The sequence below is a fragment of the Lithobates pipiens genome, unplaced genomic scaffold (genome assembly GCF_037356315.1).
Source record: "Lithobates pipiens isolate NorthernLeopardFrog02 unplaced genomic scaffold, aLitPip1_a1.2 Scaffold_16, whole genome shotgun sequence".
NCBI lineage: Eukaryota > Metazoa > Chordata > Amphibia > Anura > Ranidae > Lithobates > Lithobates pipiens.
Window position 1 is genome coordinate 257,873,782 of NW_027507748.1, and position 20,245 is coordinate 257,894,026.

At 43.4% G+C, this 20,245-nt stretch overlaps 1 long non-coding RNA gene across 2 annotated transcripts; it reads right to left on the reverse strand.

Annotated features, from left to right (window-relative positions):
• Window positions 1-2,402: 2,402 nt before the first annotated feature.
• LOC143984324 (uncharacterized) lies at window positions 2,403-4,773 on the reverse strand. 2 transcript variants are annotated; one of them, XR_013274796.1, is made up of 4 exons: window positions 4,419-4,773; window positions 3,977-4,052; window positions 2,695-2,753; window positions 2,403-2,513 (listed from the first exon to the last, which is right to left on the reverse strand). It is a non-coding gene; the product is annotated as an uncharacterized LOC143984324 (long non-coding RNA). The 2 variants fall into 2 exon arrangements; XR_013274795.1 differs by lacking the exon at window positions 3,977-4,052 and having other exon boundaries at window positions 4,419-4,768.
• Window positions 4,774-20,245: the final 15,472 nt, after the last annotated feature.

A 20,245-nucleotide genomic window follows, 5' to 3' on the forward strand; every position in this document is an offset into this window, starting at 1 on the left:
CAGTCCAGGAGAGGAACCGATACAACTGGAGAAGAGCGGAATGGAGGGGGATTAGAACCCCTGTCGGGTTGTGATCACTGCATCTTTTAGGGTGTGCCCCCAAATATATTGTTTGTCTATTGTATGGATTCTGACCAAATCCTTTTGGGTGACCTCTAGTTCTCCCATATAGAGGAGTGTATTGCTCCCATGGTTTAGAGAAGCAGGATCTCCCAGCTTATGGATAGTGTAGGACCCACTAATCATGGGGTACTTTGTCACAGTAAGTGGGCTTAAAGCGGGGTTCCACTGTCTCCAACATTTTTATTTTTTTTTGCAAAATCACGATTAACATGGTCAATTATATCACTCACTTGTTCTGTTTCAAAATACTTTGTCTGTCTGTTTTTTACACATGATGTAACTTATAAAAAGTCATGCTGCCCGTTGTCATCTTGCCTGTGGGCATGTGAAGCCCACAGGCATCCTCTTCCGGGATATGGTGCTGCTGATGGACCAGCATGCACCGCCCCCGTTCGAGCGCCAATCTCACGCATGCGCAGTAATGCCGCCATCAACCCCACAGGTTCTCATCACAACGGGCGTCGTCGTAGGAAGTCCCGCCCCGTTGTGATGGCAACAAAGATAAACAAGGTCAAAATCAGCTAGAGCGGAGAATCAGAGGAGAGAGCGGCGCTGGAGTTAGAGGAAAGGTAAATATTAAAAGAGCTTTTACCTTACAGCAAAAAATATTATAAAGATAAATTAAACTTAAAATATATAAATTAAAAATAATAATAATTTAAGTTTAATTAATCTTTATAATATTTTTTGCTGTAAGGTAAAAGATCTTCAATACTTACCTTTCCTCTAACTCCAGCGCCGCTCTCTCCTCTATGATTCTCCGCTCTGGCTGGTTTTGACCGTGTGTGTGTGTGTGTGTGTGTGTGTGTGTGTGTGTGTGTGTGTGTGTGTGTGTGTGTGTGTGTGTGTGTGTGTGTGTGTGTGTATGTGTATATATATATTTTTTTTTTTATTTACTTGGTATTTATATTGGCATACATTTTTTTTAACTACAAAGAGAGAAAAATTAGATTATATTATATATTTTTTTTCCCACACACACTCAAAGAAAAACAAAAGACAGCAACAGTATTAAAATAGAAGAATTTTATTTAATTTTAAATAATTTTATTAAACATTTTATTCAAAGACAAATCTACAAAAAAAATAAAATAAATACACACACACACACACACACACACACACACACACACACACACACACACTACTATTCAAAACTAAAAAGAAAAAAAAATTCTATTTAGACCCTAATTTGAGAGAAAGAGAGAAATAGTGAAGACAGCTAGTGAAGAGCGAGCAAGAAAAGAGGAAGCGAGAGAGGCAGAAATAAAAAAGAAAACACAACAGTGAGCAGTGAGCAAGAGAGAAAAGAGCTAGCGAGAAAGAAAAGAGTAAGCGAGCGAGAAAAGAGCGAGCGAGAGGAACGAGAGAGAGAGAGAGAGCGCGAGAGAGAGAGCGAAACGAGCGAGCGCGAGAGAAAAGAGCGAGAGCAAGAGCAAAAAAGAGAAAAGAGCGAGAGCAAGAGCAAAAAAGAGAAAAAAGAGCGAGAGCAAGAGCGAAAAAGAGAAAAGAGCGAGAGCAAGAGCGAAAAAGAGAAAAAAGAGCGAGAGCAAGAGCGAAAAAGAGAAAAGAGCGAGAGCAAGAGCGAAAAAGAGAAAAGAGCGAGAGCAAGAGCAAAAAAGAGAAAAAAGAGCGAGAGCAAGAGCAAAAAAGAGAAAAAAGAGCGAGAGCAAGAGCGAAAAAGAGAAAAGAGCGAGAGCAAGAGCAAAAAAGAGAAAAAAGAGCGAGAGCAAGAGCGAAAAAGAGAAAAGAGCGAGAAAAAGAGCAAAGAGCGAGAAAAAGAGCAAAGAGCGAGAGCAGAGAGAGAGCGAGAGAGAGCGAGCGAAAAGAGCGAGAGCGAAAGAGAGAAAAGAGCGAGAGAGAGAGCGCAAAGAGCAAGAGCGAGCAAAGAGCGCGAGAGCAAAGAGCGCGAGAGCAACAGAAGAGTGAGCGAGTGAAGAGTGAGCGAGAAACAGAGAAGAGAGAGCCAGTGAAGAGCGAGTGAGAAACAGAAGAACGAGCAAAGAGCGAGCGAGAGAAGAGTCAGTGAGAAACAGAGAAGAGTGAAGAGTCAGCGAGTGAAGAGTCAGCGAGTAACAGAGAAGAGCGAGTGAAGAGTCAGCGAGTAACAGAGAAGAGCGAGCGACAGAAGAGCGTGTGAGTGAAGAGCGAACATAGAGTCAGCGAGAAACAGAGAAGAGTGAGCGAATGAAGAGTGAGCGAGAAACAGAGAAGAGTGAGCGAGGAGAAGAGAAGAGCGAGTGAGAAAAAGAGACACACAACTCCGCCCCCCCCCCCCAAAATAAAAATAAAAAATTAGGATACAGAATTAATAAATCAAACCAATGTATTAAACTTGAATTTTTCAGGCATGGTTTTGAAATAAATCAAATCCACTTGTCTCTTCAAATCTATGGAATAAAAATAAATAAATAATGCATTAATAAATATAATAAAAACATTAGATAAATAAATTTAACCAAAAAAAAAATTAAAACAAATACACACACACATATCTTTTTTGTAAATTGCATTAATCAGATTTTAAGATAATGTCACAGTTTATTTAATTGCACTGAAAGTTTAACATACCTGCAATAAAAGATGTCGATGAAAGTCAATCAATCGCTTTGGACAGATGGAATTTGGATCTACGAAAAACAATAATAAAAAAAAAGTTATCGTTATATATTTGGAAAGGAGTGGAGGTTGCTTAAGACCCCTTTCACACCACACCGCTGATAGCGTCGGCGGTAAAACGCCGCTATTTTTAGCGGCGTTTTACCGCCAGATTTGCGGCGCATTTCAGCCGCTAGCGGGGTGCTTTTACCCCCCGCTAGCGGCCGCGAAAGGGTTAAAACCGCCGGCAATAGCGGCGTTTTGCCGGCGGCATTACAGCGCTGCCCCATTGATTTGAATGGGGAGCAGCGGTGGAGAAGCGGTAAACACACCGCTCCTTCACTGCTCCAAAGAAGCTACTGGCAGGACTTTTTTCTGACATCCTGCCAGCGCACCGCTGTAGTGTGAAAGCCCTCGGGGCTTTCACACTACACATAATGGTGCAGCTTCTTTAGGGCGGATTGCAGGCGCTATTTCTAACGCTATAGCGCCTGCAAAACGCCCTGGTGTGAAAGGGGTCTAAGTGTTATGAATAGAAGTATAGATGAGGTTGGTGGATAAAGTAAGGACGAATAGGAGGGAGGGAGGACAAGGACTGAGGAATGAGGAGGAGGAGGGAGGACAAGGACTGAGGAATGAGGAGGAGGAGGGAGGACAAGGACTGAGGACTGAGGACAAGGACTGAGGAATTAGGAGTGAGGAATGAGGACAAGGACTGAGGAATTAGGAGTGAGGAATGAGGACAAGGAGTGAGGAGGAAGGAATGAGGACAAGGAGTGAGGAGTGAGGAATGAGGACTGACAAGGACAGAGGAATGACGACAAGGACAGAGGAATGACGACAAGGACAGAGGAGTGAGGAATGACAAGGACTGGAGGAATGACGACAAGGACAGAGGAATGACGACAAGGACAGAGGAATGACGACAAGGACAGAGGAGTGACGAATGAGGAATGACAAGAACTGAGGAGTGAGGAGGGAGGAGTGAGGACAAGGACTGAGGACAAGGACTGAGGAATGAGGAGTGAGGAGTAAGGAGTGAGGAGGGAGGAGGGAGGACAAGGATGGAGGAGGGGAGGAGGGAGGTGTAGTAGTAAGTAGTTGTTGGCTTAGTAAAACAGGAGCAGGGAGGAAGACAGAGCAGGACGGAGGAGTGAGGACAGGAGAAACTACAGGACAAAATGGTGGAGAGGAGAGGATGAAAAAATAAAAAACACACCACCACAACCCCCCCCAATAGTTTTTGTAGACATACCAGGGTATAGAGAGTAAAGATGGAATTATAACAATTATAGAAAAAATATTCAGGACGGTCAGAACAAAATATATCACTACAAAAAAAACAAAAAAAAAACAAATTAAGAAAAAATAATAAACACATTATAATTGCATATATTTTTAGAACAGTCAATTGCATTGCAAAGACATACTACATATACAAGCAGAAAAAAAAAAAAAAAAAAAAAAAAAAAACAGGACATCAATTAATTAAAGAAAAGAGAAAATACATGCTAACACACAGCAGAAAGAAATGGAAGACAAAAAAAAAAAAAAAATGACATTACAAATAACAAAGAAGGAACAATCCAAATGCTATACAAGACATGCTATACAAGGAACAATCCAAATGCTATACAAGACATGTATACACACAGTGAGCACATTTAGACCTACATTTCATTATTACAAACACTTACCTGTTCTGGGTAAATCTTCTAGGTGAATTAGCTGCTTGAATCCCGACTGATCTTCTCTCCTATCTGGTCAGATGCTCTCCCCAGGACATCCACGTGTGTTCTGGCAATAAAGGCTTTGTTCCCTTCTTAAAAATGGCGCTGCTGTCTGCCTCAAATCGGGTCATTTCCTGCCTGCAAATCTCGTGTGTTTTCAGCACAGTCCAGCCCACAGACTCATGGGAAACGATGACACTCATTTCCCATGAAGCACTGCAGCTAAGGAAGAGAAAAACACCACCGCGGAGGAGGAACAAGGCAGATTAGGTCTTCTGCATAGCAACAGGGTGTTCCAGGTAAGTGAAAAAAATTTTTTTTACAGAATGATTTTTAGGACATTAAAAGGGAGAGGATAAGGTGAAAAGTGTTTTCAGGGTGGCCCTCCACTTTAAAGAGGGCTTGGGTATTGAGCAGGTAACTTCTAGAGAGTCTAATTGGAAGAGACCTAAATAACTAAAGTATACTGGGGAGGATTGTCATTTTAAGGGCAGTGATTCTACCAATAAAGGGGATATGAAGCGAGGACCAAAGTTTGAGGTTTTTTTTCAATTTTGTTATCATTGGGGAATAATTCACTTCAAAGAGTTTGCCAAAGTCTCTGGTAAGGCCGATGCCAAGATATAGAAGATGAGTTTCCGTCCAGGTGAAAGAATAGGTATGCTTAAGATGGTCAAGTTCATCAGGCGAAAGTCCTACTGGAAGAACTACAGATTTTGTGACATTGAGAGTCTGGAGACTCTGGCAAAGTCTACTGGCAAAGTCTCTGGCAAAGTTAGTGAGGAACATCAAGACATCGTCCGCGTACATACAAAATTTGTAAGACGAGGCACCTTTGGTATATCCGGATATGTCTGGGTTATTTAACAGGGCTGGCACGTGTTCCCACAAAATGTATGTAGGTCTATTGGCTGGTATAAAAACAGTGTTATACAGTATTAATAATAACTGGATAGGGATCAATCCATATGGAATGCAGCTGTGTCATCAAATGTAGCTCGACGCGTTTCGTGGATTTTTCCACTCGTCAGGAGCAGATGCACCAAAGATTCCTATAGGGTATATAAATTATGTCAATGTTTAAAATAAAATAAAATACAACTATACATGGTGTTGTATGTCAATAGACGACTCACCAAAAACACACTCACTAACCAAAACAGCGCATGCAGTGCATGGTGACCGGCGCAGGGCAGGCCCCGGATATACATCCCACCGCGGGAGCTGAGGCGGCATAATATGGAGGTGCAACATCAGGTAAGTAGAAGATGTGAAGAGTGTGGAGAGACAATTTCCATAAAACCAAAATTGATGATAGGTGGAAAGTGAAGCATGAATATCTGGGAATAAAATATTATATTAAATATGTATATAGTTCATAACAAAAATATATTATGAATAAATTAAAATAGATAGTAAACCCAGTGTGGCTTGACAGAAGATGATTAACGTGATATATAAAATACCAAAAAGCAATATAAATGATGATGATGGATAAATAAATAAATAAATAAATGAGTGAAGATTACGTTTGTATGAGTGAATTGGTGAAGTAAAATAGTGAAAAATTAGGGTATGTGAGTGTTGAAGACATGAAGAAACCCACCATTTGAAGAGGGAAACCAAAGAATAAAAAATAAACCATGAAAAACGAAAACAAAAATGAAAGATAAAAAACAATAAACAAACACAGAATCCCCGATAAGAAAGAGAAACATGCTTCACTTTCCACCTATCATCAATTTTGGTTTTATGGAAATTGTCTCTCCACACTGTTCACATCTTCTACTTACCTGATGTTGCACCTCCATATTATGCCGCCTCAGCTCCCACGGTGGGATGTATATCCGGGGCCTGCCCTGCGCCGGTCACCATGCACTGCATGCGCTGTTTTGGTTAGTGAGTGTGTTTTTGGTGAGTCGTCTATTGACATACAACACCATGTATAGTTGTATTTTATTTTATTTTAAACATTGACATAATTTATATACCCTATAGGAATCTTTGGTGCATCTGCTCCTGACGAGTGGAAAAATCCACGAAACGCGTCAAGCTACATTTGATGACACAGCTGTATTCCATATGGATTGATCCCTATCCAGTTATTATTAATACTGTATAACACTGTTTTTATACCAGCCAATAGACCTACATACATTTTGTGGGAACACGTGCCAGTCTTGGGTCCATCGTTGTGGCATGTATGTGCCATAGTTATTATATTAATTATTTTAGTTATCGATTTCCTTACTTTATTGTGATTATGTGTCGTTAGGATTGTATCATGATTGTCTGTTGTTGGGGCATTTATACGTTATGGTAATTATATTAATTCTTTATATTTATTTATTTATTTTATTTTTTCCTGATTATGTGTTGATATGATTATATCAGTTTACTCATCATGTTTATGCCTCATGTGCATTATGTATATCTATATATGAATTAAATAAATACCTTTTATGTTTTTGGAACAATGTCATCAATTAAATATTATCTATTTACTACTTATCTCCATTATACAATTGCTTCATTTAAAGTCCCAACTACCCTTTATCTTTTAATTCTACTACCGGGATGGAAGCACCATGTTGTGCTTCACTCAAAGTCCCAAACATACCTCCCCCCCTCTTGGTCACAGAGTAGATATGTAACTCCAGGATACGCTATCAAATGCCTTTTCTATATCTAGGCAAGAGAAGTTTTCGAGAGGCCAAATTTGCGTCCTGAATGATGTCAGCAGCTAAACCATATATTATCTGTATTAAATCTGTGATGGTTAAAGCCGGAATGATAAGGGGAAATCAGACTGTCCCGAATAATTTCAGTCCCTATCTGCTAGGATTCTACTGAATATTTTCAAATCGTTGTTAATGACAGAAATAGGTCTGTAATTTTGGGGAAGCGTGTGATTTTTATTGGGCTTAGGTATCAGGGACATATTGGCCAAAAGCATTTCTTCAGGGAAACTATCACCCTGTAGTACCCAATTAAAAAGTTGAACCAATCTTGGGGGCTAGTAAAGTGGAATATTTTTTATAATATAAAGACGAAAAGCCGTCTGGGCCTGGGGCCGAGCCCGACTTCAAATTTTTAATTACATTCAGGACTTCCGATACAGTGATGGGGGCGTTAAGTGTCTCCAGCTGCAGTGGTGAGAGAGTGGGTATAGGGATATCCTGAAACCAGGGTTCATCCTCTACCGAGGAGTTGGGAAGACTTGGCGCTAACAGGGATGAATAAAATCCTTAAAATATTTTCAGTACCTCCTGTGGATGATAAGTTGTTAGTCCCGTGTCAGCGGTTAATTTATAAACATGGGGGGGGGGGGGGAACGTATCAATTGGTTCAACTTTCTTGCAAATAGAGTCGACACAGTATTATTATGAAGTACAAATTTCGCCATCTAAGGGCCTTTTCTACCTTACTGGAAAGTAGGGAATCTAATTCTAATTGTTTCTGATTTATGGTTAATCTAGTGGCCTCTAGATTCAATGCATCTGTTTTTTTATATAGGTGGTCTAATTCTTTTGTGAGGTTTAATATCTTTTGTCTATTTTGTTTGTTGCAAGATGAAGTAATGCCAATGAGTGCGCCCCTCAGGACTGCCTTATGGGCCATCCAGAGAGTGGAAGGATGGGTTGCCGGGAGAGCATTATGCACAAAATATTCCTCTATAGTCTTTGTGACTTCTGATTCAACTGCTAAATCTGACAGGGTTGCTTCATTAAGCCTCCAGGAGTAAGAAGTTGGGGCAAGCTTAATAAATTTAGTGGTGAGGGAGGTTACCTGGTGGTCCGACCAAACACAAGGGTGAATGTTGGCATGCGTGGAATTAGCCAGTATTATAGGAGAGACATAAATGTAATCCAACCTCGCATAACTATTATGGGGGTGGGAGAAAAAGGTGAATTCCTTGACTCCTACATTATGAGCTCTCCGGGTATCAACTAATTGATATTCTAATAAGCCGTTGGCGAGAGACCTGGGAAAGGCTTTAGTGGTAGCTGTGAAAGAGGTGCGGTCAAGTGTCACATTGGCAACCATGTTGAAATCTCCTCCAACAATCATACGAGGAGATTGATAATTAGACAATTTATAAAAAAAATTTTTTAAAAAGGAAGCAGGGCCGTCATTTGGAGCATAAACACTCGCAATAGTTAAGTCTCTATTATGTATGACTCCTTTTATAACAACGTACCTCCTTTCTCTGTCCTTATAAATATGTTTCACCTCCATTTGGAAAGAAGAATGCATGAATATGGCGGCTCCCCTACTTTTAGCCAAATGAAGGGAGTAAAAGGCCTGGGGAAAGTTTTTGTGAAAAGAATTTGGGTGTGATGATTGGAAGAAGTGGGTTTCCTGAATCAGAAGAATTTTGGCCTCCATTTGTTTATAATAGGCAAAGGCCTTGTGTCTCTTAATGGGTGAATTAAATCCCTTAACATTATGGGAAATACAAGTAATTGCCATAAGGGACGTAATACTGGGCTATCCACTGAAAGGTGAGCCAAAAAATAGATAAGAGGGGGACAGAGTGGTGGCATGATCGAGACCCTTCTAGAACTTCCAGGGGGCCGCCATACTCCCAAGGACAATAATAAAAACTTCAAACAGACCATTCCTGCAAGACATGTTAGGAACAAAACACGTGCGTATCTCAAGAAATCTTCTCAGGTGGAAAGCGTGATTTAGTCTATAAATACTGACAATACTGACAAATCTGACCGACCCAAACTAATAAACCAAATTAAACATATAATCATAAAAAAAAACAGTCCATTGACCTTAGAAAAGTCCCAAGAATTAGCTGTTGAACTGGATCAGGCAAAAAGAAAAGGATTTTACCTGAAAACAAGGAAAAGACATTTAGCGAGACAACGCGGTGTCGAACCCAGCTAGTTTGCCCACCTCACACCATGGAGAGGGCTACAAACCAAAAAAAAGGGGGGTAGGAAATTCCCTCCAAGGGGGAGAAAAAAAAGGGGGGGGGGATATTCCTTTCTTTTGCAGCTCCTTCCACGTATAAAAATGAAACTTCTGCTGGGTGGGGAGAGCATGCAGCGGCTCTGAGGGAGTCCTGAATAGGTGGATTAAACTGTCCAGTTGGGGCCTCAGCTGCTTGCTGCTGTAATTTATGGGTCCTGCATTCCACACTGGTCCCAGCATCACAACTGTTCTTCCTGGTGGCTTCTCTTGCGGCTTCCCTCTGCTGGTCGGCTGGGATTTATCACAACTATCTGCATACTGGACTACCCTCAGGACTGCCTATTGGTGGACCGCATACCTCCCTTTTCATCATGGATATGATGAGCCTTTCCCTTTTCTACTTCTAGTGAGGGTCTTCCAGATCAGATTCTGCTGGAGAGCGGAGAGTGGTGCACGGGAGGGGAGGATCTGTGATTGACTGAGCCATTTTCATATTGTGGAAGATACAGGATTGGAGGGCCAGTTTAACAGCGTGAGAGCCCATATATCGCATTTTTACACCTGTGTGACCCTCTGTAACAGGGGGTCATATCTGTCTGGTAAGGAGCCAATCTATATATATATATGGTGGTGGAGATAACACGGCTTGCACTTTTGAAGAGTTTCATTGGAATTCAGCATTTCTCACTTTATCACGGGTGGCTGGCTATTCAAGATGGACATTATTTATTAATATGAATATTTATTTACCAGCACTATTATCAATTTTGGTTCATATGTCTATTTAAATGTTTATTTAAATGTGGGGATCACAAACATTTTTTATGTATTAATTGGCACCTGCCCTTGGAGGTTTGGTTGTCATAACACGGATTGTGTTTTTTTGATTATTTTTAATCTGATGATTGGTGATATTAAGTTATATCAGCACAAGGTTGATTTTGTGTTTTACACATATATTTATATGTTTTATTATTTACAGGCTAGCGCAATTCATATTTTTCTATTCTTATTTTTGAATGAGCTGGTTAGCAGAGAGCAGTTGGAGTGTGCTAGGTAAACTGTGTTGGCAGCCGTGCAAGGTGGTACCACAGGTATAGAACAGCAGGGTGAACCAGGAATAGAGTCAGTAGCTGTGTCAGATCCCCGCCCTCCTCGCTAAATGGCGATGAAGGACCAGCCAACCTCACCCCACGCTGTCACTTACATAACAATGGCACAATCAGCTGCACCCAGCACAAAGATTTTCCAGCTTGCGGGACCACAATCTAGGTGAGAGCAGCCTGAGAGCGATTGTCACTGAGCTAATTACACAATTAACCCTTTAACTGGCACCACCCCCATTTTAAAAGGCAGAGTCGGAGGGACTCATAATTTTAGCAATACCAATTATAATTTTAGAATAAGCACCTGCAACACACACTGCCACCACAGACAGGTCTGCTCAGTGCCTTACTCTACCACAGTAGCGCCCTTTTTAGAGACAGGTTCGTTTATAGTTTGCATCAAGAGCTTTAAAGACAAGGTTAACACTTTTCAACATAAGGGTTTATTATGAAAAGGTCAAGGTTGGTGCGAATAAAACATTCACAGAAAAAGAATGTTTCAAAAAATAAAGACAATATACAGCCACAAAGAAATAAGGTAGAATTGGGAAGGAAGAATACTTGCAATTAATGTCTGAGGGTTGATCAGAGTTTGATCGATGAGCAAAGGTAATCGGTTCTCAAACTTGGCAGACGTTCCTGCTTGGATGGTAAAAGGAGAACTGACCATTGCCTTGGCCTCTCCTCTTTTCTGTCAAATCAAAGGGGGTGTTGACAGCGACCAGTGACCAATCGTCTGGTCATCTTGTTTAGGGGTTGGTTGCTCGGAGGTGTCTACACTCATGACCCTGTCCCAGGTACACTTTGTGATACATATTCATATCTCTGCCTCTACTGTTTATAGACTGCAGATATCCATTTTAGCGATCAGCGTGATATTTGCTTCAAAACAAGTACACACATGATAGGTTTCCCATTTCATGGTTACCTAGGAGGAGTAAGGGGTCCCAGTGGCTTCCCATATGACCTGACATGGGGGTGTCTGGACTTGAAAGGTTAGAAATTATCTGAGGAAACAAAATATGTCCATATTATGGCTGTGCTATGATTACTTTGAAAGTTATGAAACATGCTAAAGTTTCAGAACTTTACTAATCTGTCTGCACTCTATGTGGTTTGAGGTATTTACAAGGTTAGCCAAGCTGTCATGGCTGAGTTCCAAACAACATGGCAACTAGTTACAACATTTCCTGTCCCGGAAGTGATATCGTTATAGTAGCCAGGGGTCATTAACAGTGGAATCAGTTCAAGATGAGTACAGGAGCAAGCCAGGTCATACACTGTGTGCAGGTGATAGCAGAGTAGTCAGCCAAGCCGGGGTCAATTACGGTGGGACAGACAAGAGCGAAGGTCAAGATGTGAATCAGGGGTCAAGCCAGAGGTTGAGGATAAATGGGTACAGCAAGCTGGGTCGGTAGGGGGAAGTCCAAGGATCAGGATACAGAAGGCACAGTAGATACGGGAAGCTGAAGATAATCCAACAATCTGCATGTGTCAGTGGGCACCAACATCTATCACATCATGCGCACATGTCTGCTTGCACCCATTGTCGCAGACCTGCGTGCGCACATGCGTGCGGGGATTTGTCTGGCGCAACCATGACGAGTGCTGCCAGGATTGTCCTTTATCCGGCCATTTCCCTGACATGCTGTATTAAGTTTTGCTGCCCACCGTCCCTCACATCTCCAACGCCTGCACCTCCCTCTAAATTGCTCATCAGTAGTTTTGCCATTCTCCTGCAGGAATAAGGATGGTCCCTGAGGTGGAGGCTTCATCTGCTTGAGAGGGCAGGATGGGGATGTGCCTGGTCTCCGAGATCATGCCCCCCCTGGAAGAGGGTGGTGTGACAGTAGCTGGGCAGAGCGAGCCAAGCCAAGAGAATGTGCCTGGAGCTTACTGCAGTATAGCATAGAAGTGTTGCCTGCTTGTTGACAAATAGGAGAAAAAAATTGATGTCATAAATAATTAAAGTATTGTCAATGCCCCCTGGTTTTCACTGCCCCCTGGTATGTGACCTCCCAATCCCATAGCATATGCCCTCCTGATCCCCATGTGTGTGCCCTCCTGACCCCTCTACTGTGCCCTCCTGATCCTGTTCTGTGCCCTCCTGACCCCCTGGTATGTGCCCTCCCAACCCTGTAGTGTGTGCCCTCCTGACCCCCTGGTATGTGCCCTCCCAACCCTGTAGTGTGTCCCCTCCTGGCCTCCGTGCCATGCCCTCACGACCCCATGGTATATGCCCTCCCAAACCCATGGCATGTGCCCCTTCTGACCCCATACTGTGGCCTCCTGACCCTTGGTATGTGCCCTCCCGACCCCGAGACTGTGCCCTCCCAACCTCATTGTGTCTGTCCTCCTGACCCACATACTGTGCCCCACCGTGGTATGTGTCCTACTGCCCCCTGTACTTTGCCCTCCTGCACCCCATACTGTGCCCTACCAACTTCTTATCCTCTGTCCTGTCAGTTCCTGCCCTGCTGACCCAGTGTCCTCTGCCCTACTGTTCTGTGGAACCGCATCTACAGGCTACTGACCTCTCTACACCGCCCTTGATTCTACTGAGCTCTGTACACTGCCCTACCTACTACTGCCCTCACTACTACTGACCTCTGAACACTGCCCTACACCCTACTGACCTCTGTACACTGCTCTACATACTACTGACCTCTGTACACTGGTTTACATATGTGAGGGCTTACCTAGGTTGGAGTCCATGGCGCAGCGATGAAGGCTCACCCTTGCAAATAGACACAGATCCCGGTAACAGAGATAAGCTACCTGGGCTGTGAATCTGTGCACGGGGGCTTGACAGGAATTTGCAAGGATTGTCCAGGTAAAGCCATAGTCAGGGATTCCAGAAGTCAGAATAAACGATAAACAAGCCAGGGTCAGAAGCTAGGGTCAGTCTTGGAAAACGGTAACTTGAACACAGGGACACTTAGGCAAAACAAGAGACACAGGAACCTTTGGCAATGATAAAGACAAGAGACAATGAACTGACAAAGCCCTTAGAGTGAGGCAGTGCTTTATACCCAGCTGATTGGATAAACTGCCTTAGCTAAACCAGGAGTGAAAGGTAGTAATTGCAACAAGATCCAGAGTATTGTCCTAGTATTTTATGCAGAACTGTGCAAAGCTGGAAAGCAACCTGAAAGAAACTGAGGTGTGGCTCAGAGGCAAGGTAACAGGAGACTAAACATGCAGTCATAGGTTCAATACCTCTTTGAGCCACTTAGGGTGTGACCACACCTGGCCATCTGTATGGTATGGTAGGGACCATGACAACATACTACTGATCTCTGTACACTGCACTACATACTACTGCCCTACCTACTACCGACCTCTATACACTGCCATACATACTACTGACCACTGTACGCTGCCTTACATCCTAAGGCTAGGTTCACACTTGAGTGGGTTTAAATGGGTTGTTGTGCATGTGTTTTGTAAAAGGGTAGAATAAATGATTAACCTCTGGAATGTATGCCCTTTTTACTGCAGGAGAGCAGTCTGCTGGCTTTGTTAGCTGCGGTTTGGCATTGCATGTTATTGCTAAGTCTATAATCTATGACAGGTTTCTGGTGTGTCAGTATGGTACTGATTTTTTGTCTGCAAACATGTTCCTGTGTGTGTCAGTACAATATGGTACTGACTCTATAATTGAATTGGTGTTTGTGGGCATATTTCTGGTGTGTAAGTTTTAGAACCTATTTTGTGTCTGCTTACATGTTTTTGGTGCGTAAGTATGCTACTTATTTCTCTACAGGCATGAATGATGTGCAGTAACTTCTAGAAACCAATCAGTCTGTGGCAATGATAAGCAGTAACTTATAGCAACCAATCCGTTAGCAGTAACGATGTGCAGTAACCTCTAGCAACCAAATTACTGAGCGGTTATGATGTGCAGTAACCTCTAGCAACCAATCAATGATCAGTAATTATGCATAGTAACCTCTAGCAACCAATCAGTGAGCAGTAAGGAAGTGCAGTAACATCTAGCAAGTAATCAGTGAGTGTGGACCAGTTCTTTCCGTTTTCATTAAAGTTTTTTTGAGATGAATGCATGTTTGTTTTTTGGGATGTTGGGGTGGAGAACGAAATTACATTGGGGGGGGGGGGCAAAAAAAATGTTTTCCCAGAGTCCAATCAATATTAAAGATGGCCCTGCCTATCCCGAGGGTATACAATCTTGGCACTTTAGCTGTGCTGCAATTATAGATCCCATCATGCATCTGTCTTTGGGAGTCATGCATGTGCCTATAAAGTCTTGTGATGCCTGATGTAGCAATTTCTTATGGGACACCTGAAGTGCCAAGGTTGACTACCCTTGCTCTAGCCAAAAGACTTTTGTTTAGCCTTGGATGACGTAAAAAAAAAAAATCTAAAACCTCTATCAAATGTTTATTCCTGTTGGGGAGAATTATCTACACTTTCTGTCCCTGTGACTGTTTAGCTAAAATAGATGTTAGAACTAGAGAAAGGGTGAGAAACTGTTGCATGCTCTATTATCATTTAGGGAGTGTTGTTGAGAAGTAGGCATGCCATATACCATGTGTCATGGATAAAAATGGTGATGTTTCCTCATTATGAATGGCACAGTAGAAACTGGAATTGAGGGCTCCTGCTGAAACCTAAAAAAAATTGATGAATGTGTAATGAACCAAGCAGCAGATGGCACAGCATTCTTGACTCACTTTTATTGCAGTGTGGCAGGAAAAACTCTTGCTGAGCTAGTTTCTACAGAAAACACAGGAAACCAACAATTCTAACAGGAACTGCTAAGGTTGCTTGTTATCTTTTGAGTTTTCCTGAGTTCGATTCAAAGGCTTATGACAAATCAAGGTACATAAAAAAATTGCCAAATCTTTTTTAAGGACATGTGTTTCCACCAGCACTTTGTAATTTTCTGCATTTTTACAATTATATTAGAATATCTGCACACCGACCTCAGAATAGTGCCCTGTGCTGCAGTATACCCTGTTAGGCATCATAGAGATTCTTTCATTCACAAGCAGAAAAAAAAGACCATCATCAAGAACTTTAATGTAATACTTTTTTTTTTGTTTTTACTTTTTATGACATTTAGGTATAAATAGGTTACTACATACAGATATAATTCAAACAAGAAGTGCATCAAAATTGCTCCTTATAATAGCTACATCTTGGGTATTGCATAGGCTTTTCTCAAGGACCTATCATATGCATAACTGTGAGACAGAAAAACTTTAACATGGTTCCTGTTTGAAACGTGTGTTTCAAACTTCAAACCTTCCTGCGAGCCATTATCACTTTGGACCTGTCTGGGACAGCCATATGCAATGTTGAGCTTGTAAGCGGGTGTAGGTTGTAGCGGCTTCACAGAGGGAATCACACATGTTGACTTTATAAACCAGGCAACGCTGATTACCAGAGAGACGGTAGTAGAAAGAATATTTACAGCAGTAATGCAAATAGTTACTCCAAGCATAGAAGCATAGATATACAGCACAGTCACTTCTCATGTAAGCAGTAGTTGTATTCGTCAGCAATATAGTCACTTTCCACTGACTGACATAGTATAAACCCAAGCACACAATGCGTTTCTGTAGAGGCTGATATGCACACATGTGTTACCCGGTAACAGCAGTTTTCCTTCAGAAGATGGATATAGGCATCTGATACACTTGTCCCTCTCTCACAGTGAGGACACTGGATTTCTTATCCGCAATGGGAAGTCTTTCCTCCAGTCAGGACTGCTAATACAGGACTCCGTAAGAACCCTGAGCTATCCCTCACAGGCCGGAAACACTCTCCCTGTCTTCTCCTGACTCTACCTGTCTGTGTACACACTTGAACTGAACTAAACGTGGCTGGGCTTTCTTATATCAAGTATCCACCAAAAAATGGCAGACCAAATCTCTCGAGATTTAATTGTCCTATCAGGACACCAGGCTTCTCCAAAATGGCGCTGGAGACAATATAGAGGCCAAACAGCTCTGAGCATATGTACACATAACATATCAAATAGGCATTAAAAATAAGAATATACACTTGCTAACCCACTACCTCTAGCTGTCATCTAGGCTGCCCTGTACCACAGCTGCCTACAAGCTTTTGAAGCAATTGGAGTATTGCGGCTTGATCTGTATGTTTGCAAGGGTGGACAAGCACATGCAACAATCCCTCAGTACCTCTCTATTGTTTCCCTGGGGAAAGGCACTAATGAAGTCAATCTGCAAAATCTCTGCAGGCCTCCCACCCTACTTTATTGCCCTGGTGGAGTACCTTTGTAATGTTCACTTCGCCACACACTGCATGGTCTCTTATTACAATCATATCCATAGTTAAATACAATCCTTTCTGCTGCTTCAGCTATCCAGTCCAAGTCTGGTGACGCACCTGCCACACACCACTGCGACCAACGTAAGATCTTGCAGGAACTTAAACCCCTTTCCTGCACAAGCTATTTTTCAGCTTTCAGCACGGTTGCAATTTGAATGACAATTACCGTATATACTCGAGTATAAGCCGAGATTTTCAGCCTCTTTTTTGAGGCTGAAAGTGCCCCCCTCGGCTTATACTCGAGTCATCGCTGTCTGCCTGCTCGATCAGCGTGTCGAGCAGACAGACAGCGGCCATTCTACCCTTCAAACGCCGCGCCTCCACCTCCGCCTGTGATAGGCGGAACACTGAATTTCCCAGCAGCCTGTGTTCCGCCTATCACGGACATCGTCTCATCCTCGTACTACGGACGAGGATGAGACGATGTCCGTGATAGGCGGAACACAGGCTGCTGGGAAATTCAGTGTTCCGCCTATCACAGGCGGAGGCGGAGGCGCGGCGTTTGAAGGGTAGAATGGCCGCCGAGGCGCCGACGAAGAGCGGCGATCCTGGCAAGGCACGGGACGGAGGCAAGGCAAGGCACGGCATGGGACGGGACGGAGGCAAGGAGGCAAGGCACGGCACGGGACGGGACGGAGGCAAGGAGGCAAGGCACGGCACGGGACGGAGGCAAGGAGGCAAGGCACGGGACGGAGGCTCGGGACACAGGTAGGCTGGACACACACACACACACACACACGGACACACACACACAGGGATGGATGGATACACACACACACAGGGATGGATGGATGGATGGAGACACACACACACACACACAGGGATGGATGGATGGAGACACACACACACAGGGATGGATGGATGGATGGAGACACACACACACAGGGATGGATGGATGGATGGACACACACAGGGATGGATGGATGGATGGACACACACACACACACAGGGATGGACGGACACACAGGGATGGACGGACACACACACAGGGATGGACAGGCATGTCTCACCCTCGGCTTATACACGAGTCAATAAGTTTGCCAGTTTTTTTGGGGGTAAATTGGGGGCCTCGGCTTATATTCGGGTCGGCCTATACTCGAGTATATACGGTACATGGTCATGCTACACTGTACCCAAACAAATTTTTTTATAATTTTCTTCACACAAATAGAGCTTTCTTTTGGTGGTATTTAATCACTGCTGTTTTGTTAAATTTTTTACAAAGACCAAAAATGTAAAAGTTATTTTTTACCTTCACTGATGTGCGCTGATCAGGTGGCACTGATGAGCACTGATAGGCTGAACTGGTGGGAATTGATGAGGTGACGCTTATGGGCACTGATGAGGTAAGGAGAGGCGATTACCGGCATCTCCTTAGTGTGGCTATCCAGCTACATATTTTCTACTTCAGTTCCTGTTGTAAACAGAGCCAGCACCCTGTGGGATTGTGGTGACAGCTGTTTTGGGAGAAGTCATTACCTTAGAGCAGTAATTCTTTGTACCGGCATCTCCTTGTTTACATGTGACCGGCTGTGATTGGACACAGCCGATCACATGGTTAAAGAGCCGCAGACGTGACTCTTTTCACAGATTGGGGCTGCGTCGTGTTCCAGCAAGGCACGTGAGAGCAGCCGTTCTGGGACACCATCATATGACGGCGTCCCAGAACGAGAGCTGCACCTCCCCGCCCCACCGTCATTTGACGTTGGGCGGGCAGCAAGCAGTTAATTTGTTGCTTTCTGCTCCAAACTTCCTGATTGTGCAATTGACATTGAAACAGGATAAGCCACAACAGAACATCCATTCTGCAGTAGTTCTGAAAGTCTGAAACTAGGGAAAAATATGCATCAACATGCCTCACTTTTATGATTTTTGGGTGGGCTTCTTTCCAGATAAAGTTCCAGCCTTCCTTGCCTTTCCACGCTGATTTTTATAAACCACCCAGCCACTGGATCAGCTGGCAGTGTAGATAGAGACATGGGAAGAAAGATCTTCCTAAAGAGTCATTATTTGTCAGGGATGTGCTGGCCATAGCACAGCCAAAGTTCCAAAGCAAAGGCATATCTGCATGCGCAGGCGTGGAGCTGCAGGTTCCCGTCTCACTGGGGCACAGGCGCACGATGATGCATAAATGCACAAATATTCACACTCAGATGCGATAGCATATGCACATGCGACTACGTGTTAGTCATTAACACTGGCGCCAAATGGCCTATATATGGGCAGCAGCTGCACTAGTGCATTGCTGTCTCATCTGCAGCTTTACCCGTGTTCCTGTGCCTGTATATTGATTTCTGTGTTTGACCCGGCGTATCCTGACCATGCTTGCATTCCATCTGTCCTGACCTCAGCTTACATTAGGACTTTGTTATATCTTCTCATCTGCCCATTATTCTGTTGCCAACCTCTGCCTGCATCTTAACCATTCTCTGCCTGCTGTTTATGCTTATAACTGATCATCTATTGTTGACTTGTCTTGTCTGACACTGCATACAGTTATCAGTCTGTCCTGCTCTGCATAGTGCCTGGTGATGCTGGTCCTCTATCTGCTGTATTCCTGTATCTGCTATTCCTGCTGCCAGGTGCTGCTTCAGCTATCCAGTCCAAGTCATGTGACGCACCTGCCACACACCTTTGCGACCAACATAAGATCTTGCAGGCAATCTTATCTCACTGCGCTCTTGTCTCCACTGTCACAATACCAATGGCCCTTGAGGCTGTAAGAGAGGTCTTCCCCTACATGTCAGACTCTGCAGTAATGTATACAACATTTCTAGAGCTTTCAACTCTGCATACTGGCTGGATCCTCCAAATATGGGGTGCTGGTAAAAGCTCTGCTGTTATTCCGTTACCGACTTTGGCGTGTCCTTGACTATCCCTGTTTGCCTGCGATCCTGACCTTTTGGCGTGTCCCTGACTATTCCTGTCTTCTTGTGGCCCCGACCTTGGCTTTGTCCCTCACCATCCTCACCACTCGAGGCTCTGGGGAACACCTGCTGGCTCTTAGACTCCGCGCCCCAGGGGAATCTTACGCTCTAACCCCAGTGGGATCCATCTTGGTGTTCTGGTGGCCCTGCCTTCCACCTTGACCCCTGTCCGCAGCAGTCTGCCGTAGGGTCCACAACCTTGCGGTGCACTCCTAATCCCTACGGGGTGCATCTGTCACCTGGCTTCAAGGTGACCTGACATTCTTGAGGCTCTGAAATGTCAGGAAAGTACAAATACCCCCCAAATGACCCCATTTGAAAAGTAGACAGTCCAAGGTATTTAGTAAGAGGCATGGTGAGTTTTTTAAAGTTGTAATTTTTTCCCACAATTCTTGGGAAAAAGAAGAATGATTTTTTTTTTTTACAAAATTGTCATAATAACAAATTATTTCTCATACACAGCATATGCATACTTCCAATTACACCCCAAAATACATTCTGCAACTCTTCC